This window comes from Haemaphysalis longicornis, unplaced genomic scaffold (assembly GCF_048455015.1).
Source record: "Haemaphysalis longicornis isolate Haplotype H1 unplaced genomic scaffold, Haemaphysalis longicornis Haplotype H1 scaffold_2, whole genome shotgun sequence".
NCBI classification, from domain to species: Eukaryota; Metazoa; Arthropoda; class Arachnida; order Ixodida; family Ixodidae; genus Haemaphysalis; species Haemaphysalis longicornis.
In genome coordinates, this window is record NW_027526295.1 from 177,101,318 (window position 1) to 177,114,154 (window position 12,837).

At 46.3% G+C, this 12,837-nt stretch overlaps 1 protein-coding gene across 2 annotated transcripts in view; it reads left to right on the plus strand.

Moving 5' to 3' along the window:
* The first annotated feature begins 226 nt into the window (after positions 1-226).
* Positions 227-12,837, plus strand: part of LOC144169522 (solute carrier family 22 member 7-like) — a 59,985-nt gene continuing 47,374 nt past the window's right edge. The window contains exon 1 of one of the 2 annotated variants that reach the window (XM_077698732.1): positions 227-531. The gene's annotated coding sequence lies outside the window, so the exon portion shown is untranslated. Of the gene's footprint in view, positions 532-1,747; positions 1,846-12,837 lie in introns of those variants that run through there. The other variant, XM_077698731.1, reaches the window with a different exon arrangement.

The window sequence follows — 12,837 nt, forward strand, 5'->3', positions numbered from 1 at the left end:
TAACTTCATTTGGCCTTCGGCGGCTTCCGTGAGGCTTCGTTGCCTTGTGGGCCTGCGAGCTGTCTGGTGACCCTCCAGTTCCCCCATTCTTTCGTTGTTTTACCCTCCCGCTCTTCTGTTCGCACATGGTGACGGTTGAGACCAACCGCCGGAAACTACTACGCCACCAGGACGAATGTCCTTTCTCGAATGTTCCATCACCGAGGCATGCGCTCCGCGTAGTCATTGGAGAACGCAAGCCAGCAGCGCATCCATGTTAGTGTGCGTGACCAACAGAAATGGGAATGTCGGAGTTTTGGTGACTGTTGGGTAAAGTTGCGTTTGAATACTTCATTCCACATTTGGTGACGTGTGCGTTAAGCGTTAAAAGGACGTGCTTTTCTCGGCGGCTGACTCCGTCCCTGTTTCCGCAGCGCCTGCAAGAAAAATCGCCGTCGTCTTGTTGTGAGTGTCGTAGCACAATTTGTCGCGTTGCCTCTCGAAGCAGTTGCACCCGGATTGTGGCTTATTCCGAACTATCGAGCATCAAAGGTGAGTTACACGTTGTAATAATTCAATTCTGTTTTTTTAAAGACGATAGTCTTTCTTGGGCTACTTAAACCCAGAAATTTTGGTCTGTCTGTATGTCTCTCTGTCTGTATGTCTGTCTGCATGTCTGTCCGTCTGTCTGTCTGTCTGTCTGTAACTCGATTCAGCAACCCGGCCAAAGTAAAATTGATATTGCGCAATAGTCTTATACACTCACAGCCAAATGTAAACGTTTATGCCCGATTTATATGTTCATACTTGTCAACTTTGTTGAACAAGAACAATACATTACGCAAATATAAGACAGGAAATTAGTACACAATGGATATTTACAGTGTTCCTTTATTAAAAAATTCATGGATGCTTGGTTTTTCGATAACAAATGACATCCTACATCTACTGCAGAAAACCGCCGCCTCCTCGCGGCATATAAAAAATCACGCGACGACAGCAACGAAAGGTTCGACTAGCTAGATTCCACGTTCTGCTTGGAACGCGCGTGGAGCACGGCCACGCCGTTTTATAAACCTTGTAGTCGGCCGCCTCCATTCACGCGCGTTTCCGCCGTACTGCAGCACTGGCATCGAGGAACCCGGCCTGTAGCAGTGGAACTCGGTAAATTCAAATCGCCTTGCGCAAACTTTTAGTGTGTTTACCTTGGGATGAGCACGACGGTACAGGAATAGCATGAGAGGTGAGCGGGGAAGCAAAGGGGGCGTTTCCTTGGCAAATGTCTACAAAGACTATCGTCTTTGTACTACATTTGCAACCAATGTTTTCAAGAATATTTCAGCAGAGCGTTTCAGGAAATCGCAACTGTACAACAGGTTGACCTTTATGCAAATGAGCACATGAAAAAAAAAAAAAAAAGAACGAGTAATCTGCGTATTCCAGGGGAACGCGAACAACAAAAATAGTTTTTTTTTCTTTTAGATAACCACAACGCTGCTGCCTTGTTCGAAAAAAAAGGTGTTTTTGTTTTTTATCGTTCTATCTGTATTTCCATACCGGATAAGGGTAGGGGGACAGACCCTTATCTATGCGCTCATTTTATTTTGGCTTGCTTTGCCGTGAACGGAGTCGGTACACTCTTTGAGCAGGTGCATGGTTTGCAATTCGTGCGAATTATTTTTATTTATTTATTTTTTTTTTATTTTCAATCTTCAACCTGCCAACAATATACGACACCCCGGAGCGTGCGTCGGCAAAACAGTTGTTACCTAGGTCATACACACGGCACTCGTGGTACAGGTTTGAATCCGTTTCCCAATACTCTTCGCTGGCCCAGACTGACAACGGCCGTGATACCTTTCTCTGGTAAGAGGGATTTATTCGCCCGTTCTTTTATCTCGGTGCAGCCGACTTTGCTGCAGTTCCGTTGGAGTGGTTTTAAAACATTCGCATTTTGTGCCAAGAAACAGACTAATTTTGTGTGTACTCTTTCATTTTTGTAGCACAAACAATTGCCACATACAGCAAAAGCCCGTTAATCCGAACTCGAAGGGGACCACAAGATTGTTCGAATTAAGCGGAGTTCGAATTAGCCGGCGGGCGCTACAATGAACGGACGTCGCCCCACACTGCGCGGACAGAACACAAAGATGTCACGTCTAAACTCGTTATTTGCGAATTAGGCCCTACTAAATGTTTTTTTTTCCCATGCCACGTGATCGGAGGTCCAGACCAGCGACTGCGCCACAAAGAAAACCTGCAACGTTATGCGCCGGAGCACTGGCGCTAGCCATAGAGTTTCTTAGTAAATATACTAAGAAGAAACTGCGCCTGGTAATCCATGTCGCCGTGGGGGTTTATGGGAAGACCCCCCTTTTGGCTTGGGCTTGGCACGACGATTGGATTATTAAGCGATTTTGGGGATTTACTTTGTTCTCTGTGCGAGTCTACGAGCTACGAGCTACGTTGAAGCCGAAATTATACCTGTTCTGTGGTAGCCGTGTTCGGTGAAACAGCAGGCAGTAGGTGATCGCACCTGACGTTGCCCATGCCACAGTCGAAGGACGTATGACTCAGCGGGTAATATGCCGCCGCGAAATTTGTAGCCGACAAAAGATAGAAACAAAACATAATTCGACGATACAACAGATAGGGGCGCCTGTATGCGTCCTATCTTGTATGCGTCCTATCCGGTTCATCACGAAGGCGACGCTTTCACAGGCACGCTCAAAAAACTTTCCATACCCTTCAAACAACCTATTTATTGAAGTAATGGTAAAATAATAAAATAAGAGTCTGAAATGAGCTTCCCCCCCAAAAATTTGTATTGTTCATAACTGCCACCATGGCCTGCAGAATAGCAGGCAGGAGCGTTCCGGCAAAAATACGGTTTACTTCCCTGTTCCTTAGTTTCAAAACAGCCTGTTTTATTTTCCACTTCCATAATTGCACACTCTTCATCTCGTTTCGTGGCACTTTGTTTAAATTTGCGGTTACTAAACGTTTCAATACAACACAATGATGAAACTATGCCGATCGCATGACGCAATGGCGTTCCATGACGACACAGACGGCCTTGATGTGAGCCGCATAGACGCTAGCACCAGATTCCTCTCTATTGTATATTGTAAGAAACTCTATTCCGCCGGCAGTAGTAGTAGAGCCACTTTATTTTGCATAGGGTTCAGGGTAGGGCGCTGCGCGGCGGTAGCTGCGGAAGCGAAATAAGCTGTCGCAGCGGCGTACGCGTGCGCTACGCTGTTTTTTTTTTCTGTTTCGTTGATTTTCTATGTCTAAGAAATTTGGTTTGTTTTGTAATTGCAACACATTGTAATCACTCTGGGACCACTCCAGCGAGGAGCAATGGAAACCAGGGGAAACCAGTTCAAATTAACCGCTTTGGATACATTCGAATTATCGGGAGTCTTCCTCCATATAAATATACAGGGCTGTGAAGGGACCAGGCCTTCAGTTCGAATTAACCGTGTTCGAATTAATAAGCTATTACTGTATCTACGCTTCGTTGATACAAAAAAATTCACAGCATATCCACGGGGTGAATGATGATGAGTGGGCGAAGCTCCTGAGGGGAAATCATCGGTAAAACCGTGACTCTTCAGTGAAAGTTCGCCCACTACATCTGTGTCCGAACGTAACGTCTAGAAAGTCTCGCTTAAACCGCGCGTCGGCACCTTGGGGCTGAGCTCGCCTGATGCGTTTTGCAGACGCCTCACGAGCTCTCACTGCATCGGGGTCTGCCTGCCGATACGCGCGCTTTCTCGCCGCTTCCCGTTCTCTGACGTTTTGGAGATCCTCTTCGCGCCGCAGCCGTGCCGCTTCGCGTACGGCAGGGTCCTTGCGCCGTTGCCGTGACGCTTGGGCCTCTCGTTCTAGAACGCTGGGATCTTGGCGGCGTCGTCGCGCAGCCAGACGACACGCTTCGGCCTCCCGCTCTCGTACGGCAGGATCTTGGCGGCGGCGTCGCGCAGCTTCACGGAGCGCTTCTGCCTCGCGGGCTCGCACATCTGCAGCCTTATCCATCGGGCGACTCCGAGCGCGCGCCAACAGCGAACGGATTTTATTACAACGCTCCCCGCCATCTAGTAAACAATCCAAGAACTAAACTAGAGGTAGCCACGCCATCTAGTAAACAATCCAAGCGCATCTTTTCATCATATACAAGTACCGCCATCTAGTAAACAATCCAAGAACTAAACTAGAGGTAGCCACGCCATCTAGTAAACAATCCAAGAACTAAACTAGAGGTGGCTACATACATACGTCGAGGATGGACAGACCCACGCCCTAAGGAGCTTCGCCCCTAAAACTTGTTTTGGGGCAAATGAACGCCGCAGGAGTGCGATTTTCTTCCCTGTGCAAGGGATAGCGTGTCATGATTGCGCAATAAATTCACTTATGGCTAAACGTTCAATGCATCTAACAAAGCGACAGCGAGAATAAACTTAAAGCAGAGAGTCAAAAAGCATGATGAGGTACCCAGCTTGCAACGCCATTGGAGACTCCCGGTTTGACAGCCGGTTAATTCAGTGGAAATTGGGCGTCGGTACCGGAGCTGAAACCTCTCCCTTTCAACGCCCAAGGTAAAGGTTGGGAATCCTACGAATCTTAACCTTTGCCGAAAAGTGCTATTCGCCCCGAGTGCGAACACAGTCGGCTCCTGGCGGCGCCGGGATGGCGCTCTCGGGTCGTTTGCTTGTTCACGTTGCGCGCGGCGCAAGACGCGTGCTGCACACGACAAAACAACCAATATATGTTCTGGTTTGACAGTAAGCAATGACATAATTACCTCTGCTTGCGCATTTCCTCTAGAAACGCAATAATCAGCGGCCATTGCGGGTTAATGCACTGGTTTAATTCCACGAAACATATTCACCGTGGTCACCGATTGAGTGTGAAACGTGTTATAAACATTGCTTCCACACATAGCACTTTTCATATTGCTGAGTGCAGCCGTCTGCCGTTTCATGAACGTCGAAGGCTCCTTTTTGAAGCTGGCGTGCTGATTATTTAAAGGATAAAAGTTTAGTACGCGAAACGGGTAAGAAGCGACAAGACCTGTGCATACCCGTGCATTTGCCACACCCTTCTTAAATTACCCTGTTTCCTTATAGAAAAAAAGAACAAACAAAAACAATTGCACTGCCCACGACCCGTGCACTATCGCCCATACATTACCGGGGACGTATTTTACACCCGCAAGCGCCTGTGTGATCGTGTTCTTCCCGTACTTTTTCTAAAATAAATACCATTTTTGGGCAGTCGTTGTTTATACTGAATTGCTAATTTTACGTATTATTTAAAATACGTTTCTATGGATGCGCAAGAGTATGTAGGGGGGGATTTCTCGGTAAATTGAGCAGTTGTGAGCTTGCGTCGGTCATGTGGCATGTTGTGTGTCATTTTCATATATAACATTTTCTAATCCCGACATGAATCACCTTGTCCAGAAATGTGTCTCACTCAGACTAACCAAACGCCTAATATGGTCACGTCTTAACCTCTCAAAGTGGACCTAAGTTTAAAGAAAGAGGAAAAGTCGCGTAATATAATGCAAGTTGTTGCCCACGTGTGTGAGGGGTGTGTGCCATGGCTCGCTCTTTTTTTTTCTAGTTTTTTTTCCAACGATGCTTGCTTTCTATACAATTTTTAAAAAGGCGAGCCACAATTCCTGAACAACCTCGGATCAAAGGGGGGGTTAATCAGTTTTGAAAATACGTGTTGAAGTAATGCTTTTTCACCGCTACAGAACACGACGCCTAGCGTACTTTCGATTGTAACTAATACAGATAACCAACGTTTGGCTTTTCGCGTTACTTGCTGCTCTTACAACGTTGGCAGACACCAGCCCTCCCCTCCCCCACCCCCCACCCGAAAAAAAAAAACGAAATGCACAGAGAACTTTTATCCTTGCATTTTTAACAATCCTCAAGAATTAAATTTCAAGACAAAGGCGATGATCAGTTCACAAAACAAAGTAGTTACCGGGAATTCGTTGCGCTGATTCGCAACGAGAAATAAAAATGAAACGTTTTACTACATCTGCAACAGCGCAACTTCATTTGCCATCTTTAGGGTTCGTAAGCGACCTTATACGCAAGAATGCAAACACATCTCGCTGTTGCAGGCACCTGTTAGATTTTAAAAGGAACGCAAATGGTCAACACAGCAGCCGTAACAGAAAATTTGTGCTCACTGTGAGGTCCCAGAAACTTGGTTTGCACACTGTAAACCTGCTTGTCGCTTTGCGAAAACCTAGCTTAACATGAGATGTTGCTTGTACTGAGTGCGTTGACAATTCAATTCGCTAGTTCACTTGCGATGAAAGCCGTAAATAAGTGATCCGACACCGTTATTTATCAAACCTCCCTTCAGAGTCGCTAAAATTTCATTTAAAAGATCCGTTAGAGCGGTTACATTTATATCTCTGCGCTGATCAAAATTCAGTAATTTTATATTGGCTTTCGAACACACAAAAAATATCGTAAGCTCTTAGAAAGAATGTCGGGGCAGGTAGGTGGTGTTACCATAGGTCGGCAAAACAGAAAGAACTCACTCAAACTCAATCACAATTTTTTTCATTCACGCTGTACTCAATCAAACTCAGACTCAAAAAGTTCGTCTGTTCACAAAATCACTCGTACTCACTCATCAAATACTCATTTGTAATCGTACTCACTTGTACTCAAACTCATTTGTCCTCACGAGTATTCATACTCAATCTGTACTCATGAGTACTGAATCTGTACTCATGAGTACTCAATCTGTACTCATGAGTACTACTCATTCTGCACTCATGAGTACTACTCATTCTGCACTCATGAGTACTACTCATTCTGCACTCATGAGTACTCAATCTGTACTCATGAGTACTCAATTTGTATTACTCACGAATAATCAACTTATCTGCACTGTTAGCTAGGTCGTAGCTCGAATGAAAGACTAAGTAGAAAAAATAGATTGTTTAATTGATTAGAAAAACACAGGTTACATATAAATCAGGACAGAGGAAGAAAACGTCTGACGCGGTGCACTGTCGTTGGGCGACTTACTGCGCGAAGGCAAGTACATGTGACAAAGCAAAACGGAATGTAAGCACTCGCGTTGCGTCTGGGGTCTCCTCTTGTTCTCAGGCCGGGTCGGGCTCAGGGGAGCTCGGGGGTTGTCGGTGCAGCCGTGGCCGTAAACTGCGTTTTTCTACGTGTCTTCGGGTGGCAGCTTTTGTCGTCCGTTTTCTTGTTTGCACTACTGTTTGCACTACTGTACTCAGGAGTGCATATACTCAAGAGTGCAAGCACTCGCAAAAACAGTATTCATGAGTATTGTACTCATGAGTGCTGTGTACTCATGAGTGATGTGTACTCATGAGTGATGTGTACTCATGAGTGCTCTGTACTCATGAGTACTCATACTCATTAGTACTCAAACTCATGAGTACTCATACTCATGAATACTGTACTCATGAGTACTCATACTCATGAGTAGTGTACTCATGAGTACTGTACTCACGAGTAGTGGACTTACCCCTATACTCACTCGTCATCGTACTCACTATTTTTTTCTGGGTGTGTGATCACTCATCATCGTACTCACTCGTGAGTTTGAGTACAAATGAGTACAAATGAGTGTACTCACGAGTGAGTACGCCGACCTATGGGTGTTACCATTTCAGGGCATCCCACAAATGAAAGAATGCGTCATGCTACCTGTGAAAGCGATTGAGATTGACGTTGTAAAATGAATTTCAGAGATCGAGGCTTCATGTTTGGTTCCCGCTTATGCTTTTATTGAAGGCTCAAAGCTATAGTCTGGAAATATCGAGCTTGCTACGAGCAACGGCGTTCAAGTTCTTGTCGCTATTACGGCCATTCTGAGATTCCCGATGGGTCGTCGCTTTTTTGGCGTAGTAATGAAAACTTGCTGCCGCTTCCATGCTATACATTGAACGTTGAGGAACCGAAGTACAGCATACCCCTCTTGTTTGCGCCTTCCGTGCGCACATACGGCGGGGAAAAATCACGAAGCGAGCCCATAGTGTGCATTCTTACGGGCCGCTCAGCGGAGCATCCACACTAGCAGCGCGACGCTATCGCCACCTACATGTCGATCTCGCGGCGAATACCTTGTCGCCCCGGGTGCCATGGACATTGCGAAACTTAAGCAGCGGAGACCACTGTGTAGAATAGAGCGGGTGGGATTTGGACGGGTGAGGCAAGTCGTTTGTGTGGAGGAGCCGGAGAGCTGCTCCTGGTTAGGGATTCGCGTCCGAGGAGATAGGTCCTCCTTTAACTCTGATATTACTAAGTTATTTCTCGGTGGAGATTCGGATTCAAATCCCACCGGAGCGCACATTTCCTTGTTATTTATTAAATTGAAGCTTAAGTGTCCTCACTAATTCCGTTAAGAGCCAATGCGCCCTGCACAAAAGTGAACTTTATTTGAAGATGATGACGAGTGATCGTGGGAAAAGTGAACGAAAAAATATTCTTCCCGTGGCCGCATTTGAACCTTGGGTCCTTCCCGTTTTGAAGCCGGCGTCTATCCGACTGCGCCATCTCGACATGGTCGAAGTGAACCCCGAGCAGCAGGTAGCGATTCGCGCCGTACACCCCAAACCCAAACGTTTGGCTTACGGAGTGCCAACCCGAGGGTTGCTGTGGGTGTTTTAGAAAAGTGGTACGTACCTCGAGAGGAACGCACTGTGGGACTGGACAACCAAAGAATACATCACGAGAAAGCTTCGCGTTCAACCATCGTCGTCGTTACATGGAGGGATGCATGATTTTTTGCTCGCTACAGCGACGACCATTTCTTTGACCGGACAACAGCAGCGGTGCTCTGTCACAGAATGGGGCACTTAAGGCTTTCGCCTTAAATAATACTTTTTAAGTGTGAGTCTTTTACGGCCTGTGGCCTTACGGAAGTTTTTCTCGAGGAGACTGGTGATCCCACACTAGCGCTGCACTTTTAAAATAGCCAACGACATAGAAAAAAAAATAATGCGAGTGGTAATCTTAAGCAACGTGATTTATGGCACAGGGTGACCCTCGCTCGGATTTTTATTTCCCCTAAAAATGCCGTTACTTGCGAACGTGTGTACTAAATAGGCTAAGAAAACATGTTCCCAGGGAATTTGAACACTGCGACACAGTTTCCCTTAAAAGTGCAGTTGTTGTTTAGTTGGCCGGCCAAATAAAAGAAAAAAAGATGGCCGCCGCTGAAAACGTTCATTTAAAAAAATGACACCAGCTTCCCGTAGGGGAACCCTGAGTAGTATTCAAAGCAGCCATGTTGTAGATTCAAGTGCCCATTAGTTTTCAGTTCGTCGTTTCCGTTAGGTTGAGGTACGTAGCTACCGTTATATTTACAGTTTGGTTTTTATGGTAACTACCGCACTTTTCACTTGCCGGAACTACGAAATGGGAAATTGCGTTGAGCACATGGCTGTTTCGCACACTACTCAGGGTTCCCCTACGGGAAGGTGGTGTAATTTTATTAGATGCGACTGGGCTATGTCCCTCCCTTCTCGTTGTTGCGCCGTCGACACCCCCACTGCGCATGCTCGGCTTGGTGAACGCCCGGTGGTGTCTTACCCTTTCATGGCTCCTGGAGCGACAGTGTTACCGGTGTCTTCCTAGGCCGGCCCGAGATGAGCCGAGCATGCGCCGTGGGGGTGTGGACGGCGCCACAACAAGGGAGGGACATATAGTACCGACCATGAGATGCTGGAGCGGCAGTGTTGCCGGTGTCTTCCTGGGCCGGTGGATGGACGGACGACGGACGACGGACGACGGAGCTGAGAGCAAGAAATGCTTTGCATCTAAAACACATGAGTGATACGATGGCATCTGAGTGATACGTCGGTCCAGTCGACCCTCATGCTTTAGCAACTGTGCTATCTCCGCTTTTTTCATTACCGGACTGGTACGGTGAAAAAAAAAAACAATGGCACATGCTTCGCATTATAATGATAAAACCCCCTCCCGCCACCCGCTGCCACCTTAATTGTCAGCGTTGAACAAAAGGCGTTGTTGTTGCTGTTGTTTACTTGGTGGCACATACATATCCTGGCGACTGGTCAGGAATCAGGAGGCTCGGGGGGCAATTTACCCGCTTTCGAATTTTCCTAATACTGTGAATTGAAAAATTAAAACTTGTAGACAGGCCGCGTTACACTGGGCACGTGTTCTACTCACCTGCCAACCCGTTCAGGGTTGGCAAGTGCCCATCAGCCCATCAGCCCATCAGGTGCCCATCAGCCACGCTGAACCCTGATTCTAAGGGAGCTGATTCGGGTCACAGTCGGCTTGCTGACTTAATTCGCGCCAAAATAGGAACAAAAAATAGGGAAGAAATTGATTGATTGGAAGGTTTGACGCGCCGACGGAACGCAGGCGATGAGGCGCGCCTTAGTGGAGGGCTACGGATTAATTTCGACCACCTGGGGATCTTTGCCGCGCGCCGAATTCTCGTACGCACGGGTGTTTTTGCTTTTCGTCCCCATCAGAAAAGCGGCCGCCGCGGCCGGGAATCGAACCCGAGTCCTCGTACTCAGCAGCGCACCACCTTAGCCACTGAGCCACCGCGGCGTGTGAAAAGGAAGAAAGGGACGCATACGAGATATAGCAGAAAAGAAGCCAGTCGTAGTAATTCTTGCAAAAAGACAAATAAAGGAAAGTGAAGAAAATATCCAAATATCACGTAGCAGCAAGCAGGTTGTGCGTATAAGGATCGTTAGGCTCTTGCCTTCGAAACACGTAAGCACGCGTAAATTCCGAGGAATTAATTAATGCAAAATCAGCATTGAAATTGAAATTACGGCTTTACGAAGACAAGTAAAGGATGTGTAGGAAAAATAGTATGGTAGCTGAAATACTCACTGGCGCCACTCAAGAAACACCCTCCGTCAGGAACCGCCTCAAGATAGGCCTCTTACCTTTGTTATAGTTTTGGGTTTCCCCCAGAGATCGGGAAAAAAGAGGCTGAAAAGAAGATCAGAATACCTAACATCGAATAAAACCATTTGTCGTACACGTTTGGCTTCTTTGACGGAACGCCGCATGAAACTCGCACTGCACCAACGAGCATTTTATCCTCCGTCGTATTCTTAACTTTCACGTCATTATTTCTGCTTTCTTCTTTCGCATCACTATGGTAGCAATCGCGCCGTTAGTGGAGCTAACCTCTCCAGTTATCATTACACCTCTCTTTCTCTCTCTCCTTTTCTGACCCCGGTTTATTAATAATTGGTGGCGGAATCGCCAGTTCGCGTATCAAGATTATCAGCTTTCTACGACACCTGCAGCGAAGCAAGCCTCGCCATCTTTTTTTTTTTCTTTTTTTAGTTTAATGATGACAAGCGGCTCGTTGGGTTTTCCTGCCATTCGAAGTGGAAAACGCCCGATTTTTCTTCTGGTGAAGCACATAGGTCTTAGGTTTCTGCTTTATTCTGCACACGTGCTTGTTTGTTTTTGTACTTTAGCACAGATGATTGCACGAATCACTCGTTTATGTAACCTAGAAGTAGCTACACATCCGTCAGTTCATCTAGATCGCACATACACACTCACAAGCAACACACACACGCGCGCACACACACGTACACACGCAAACACACGGGCCACAAAACGCCGCCCCATATATGTTTTGCCTGCACGCCGATCCCTCTTCCGTCGCAAAGCAGGTGCAGAGCACGTTAGCGATGAAAGATTACAGTACATTCTGAGTGCACGACAGACACATGCGCTTCTCGGTAGGCGTTGCCTGATACGCAGAGTTGTTCATTCGAGTTGACTTATTGGCGTGGTGGCATTTGGTACATAGTGAGAAAGAAAAAAGTTTTTTTTTTTTTTTTTTTTTTTTTTTTTTTTTTTTTTTGTGGAGACCGATGGTGTACATATTTCGCCGAGGCACCATACTGACTCTGCTTCCACCACCGAACTTACTTCCGACAGATGGGAGGTGAGGTTTTGGGAGCTGGCTTCCACGACTACGAGACATAGGTACGATTCACTGCATTGTGCTATCACGTAGAGAGCACGTCCACTGTTTGTCTTCCTAAGTCGCAGGCTGGGAGTGGACCGATTTATTCAGCGGGGTTTATGGGGGATTAGTGATACCAGTAACTGGAAGTTCATAAAAATGTGCCGTTAGTTTTTTGCGAAGTGATAAAGTGAACTTACACACAACACGATCCAGTGCAAACACGTACGTGGGCTACTTTTGTGGGGCGCGATAATAACGTATGCCATGCCATGCGTAGTTCTTATGACGCACTGCAGTCGTAATAGTCATGACGTCGATAGATGATAGTGTGTTCCGTAAACGTTTGCGGTGACGTCTACGTTAAAAAGAACACAAGGAACATTAAGCACTAAGCAATCGCCTAAAAAGGGGGTACTCAAACTTGTTTACTCCGATACTCTTTGCGTCACATTTAGAATGAACCACGATTCCGGTGGCAGGCTGCAGCATATAGCCTAGAGATCTTGTCTACTCTAGGAATGACGTCAACGACCACAAAAAAAAAAACTATTCCCCACTTTTCATGCTAGAACTTCGCTGCTGTTATTAAAATCATGAACTCTGATAATAAGCAAACTTAAATATAAAGAGTATCACTCAGGTCAACATTTCCGCCAAGTGAAACGGACATGTCCTGAATGGGACGTGGTTGAAGTGTCGTTTTTGGTAACGTTATATTTCCATAAGGAAACAATGTGTTCTTTCTTTTAAATTGGATACGTTGTTTTGGTCGAACAGCTGGTTAGCGTTTTGTTTCCAAGTCCTTCTCCGTATATACCGTCCTTTGCATTGGCTCGGTCGCTGTACTGTCGACAT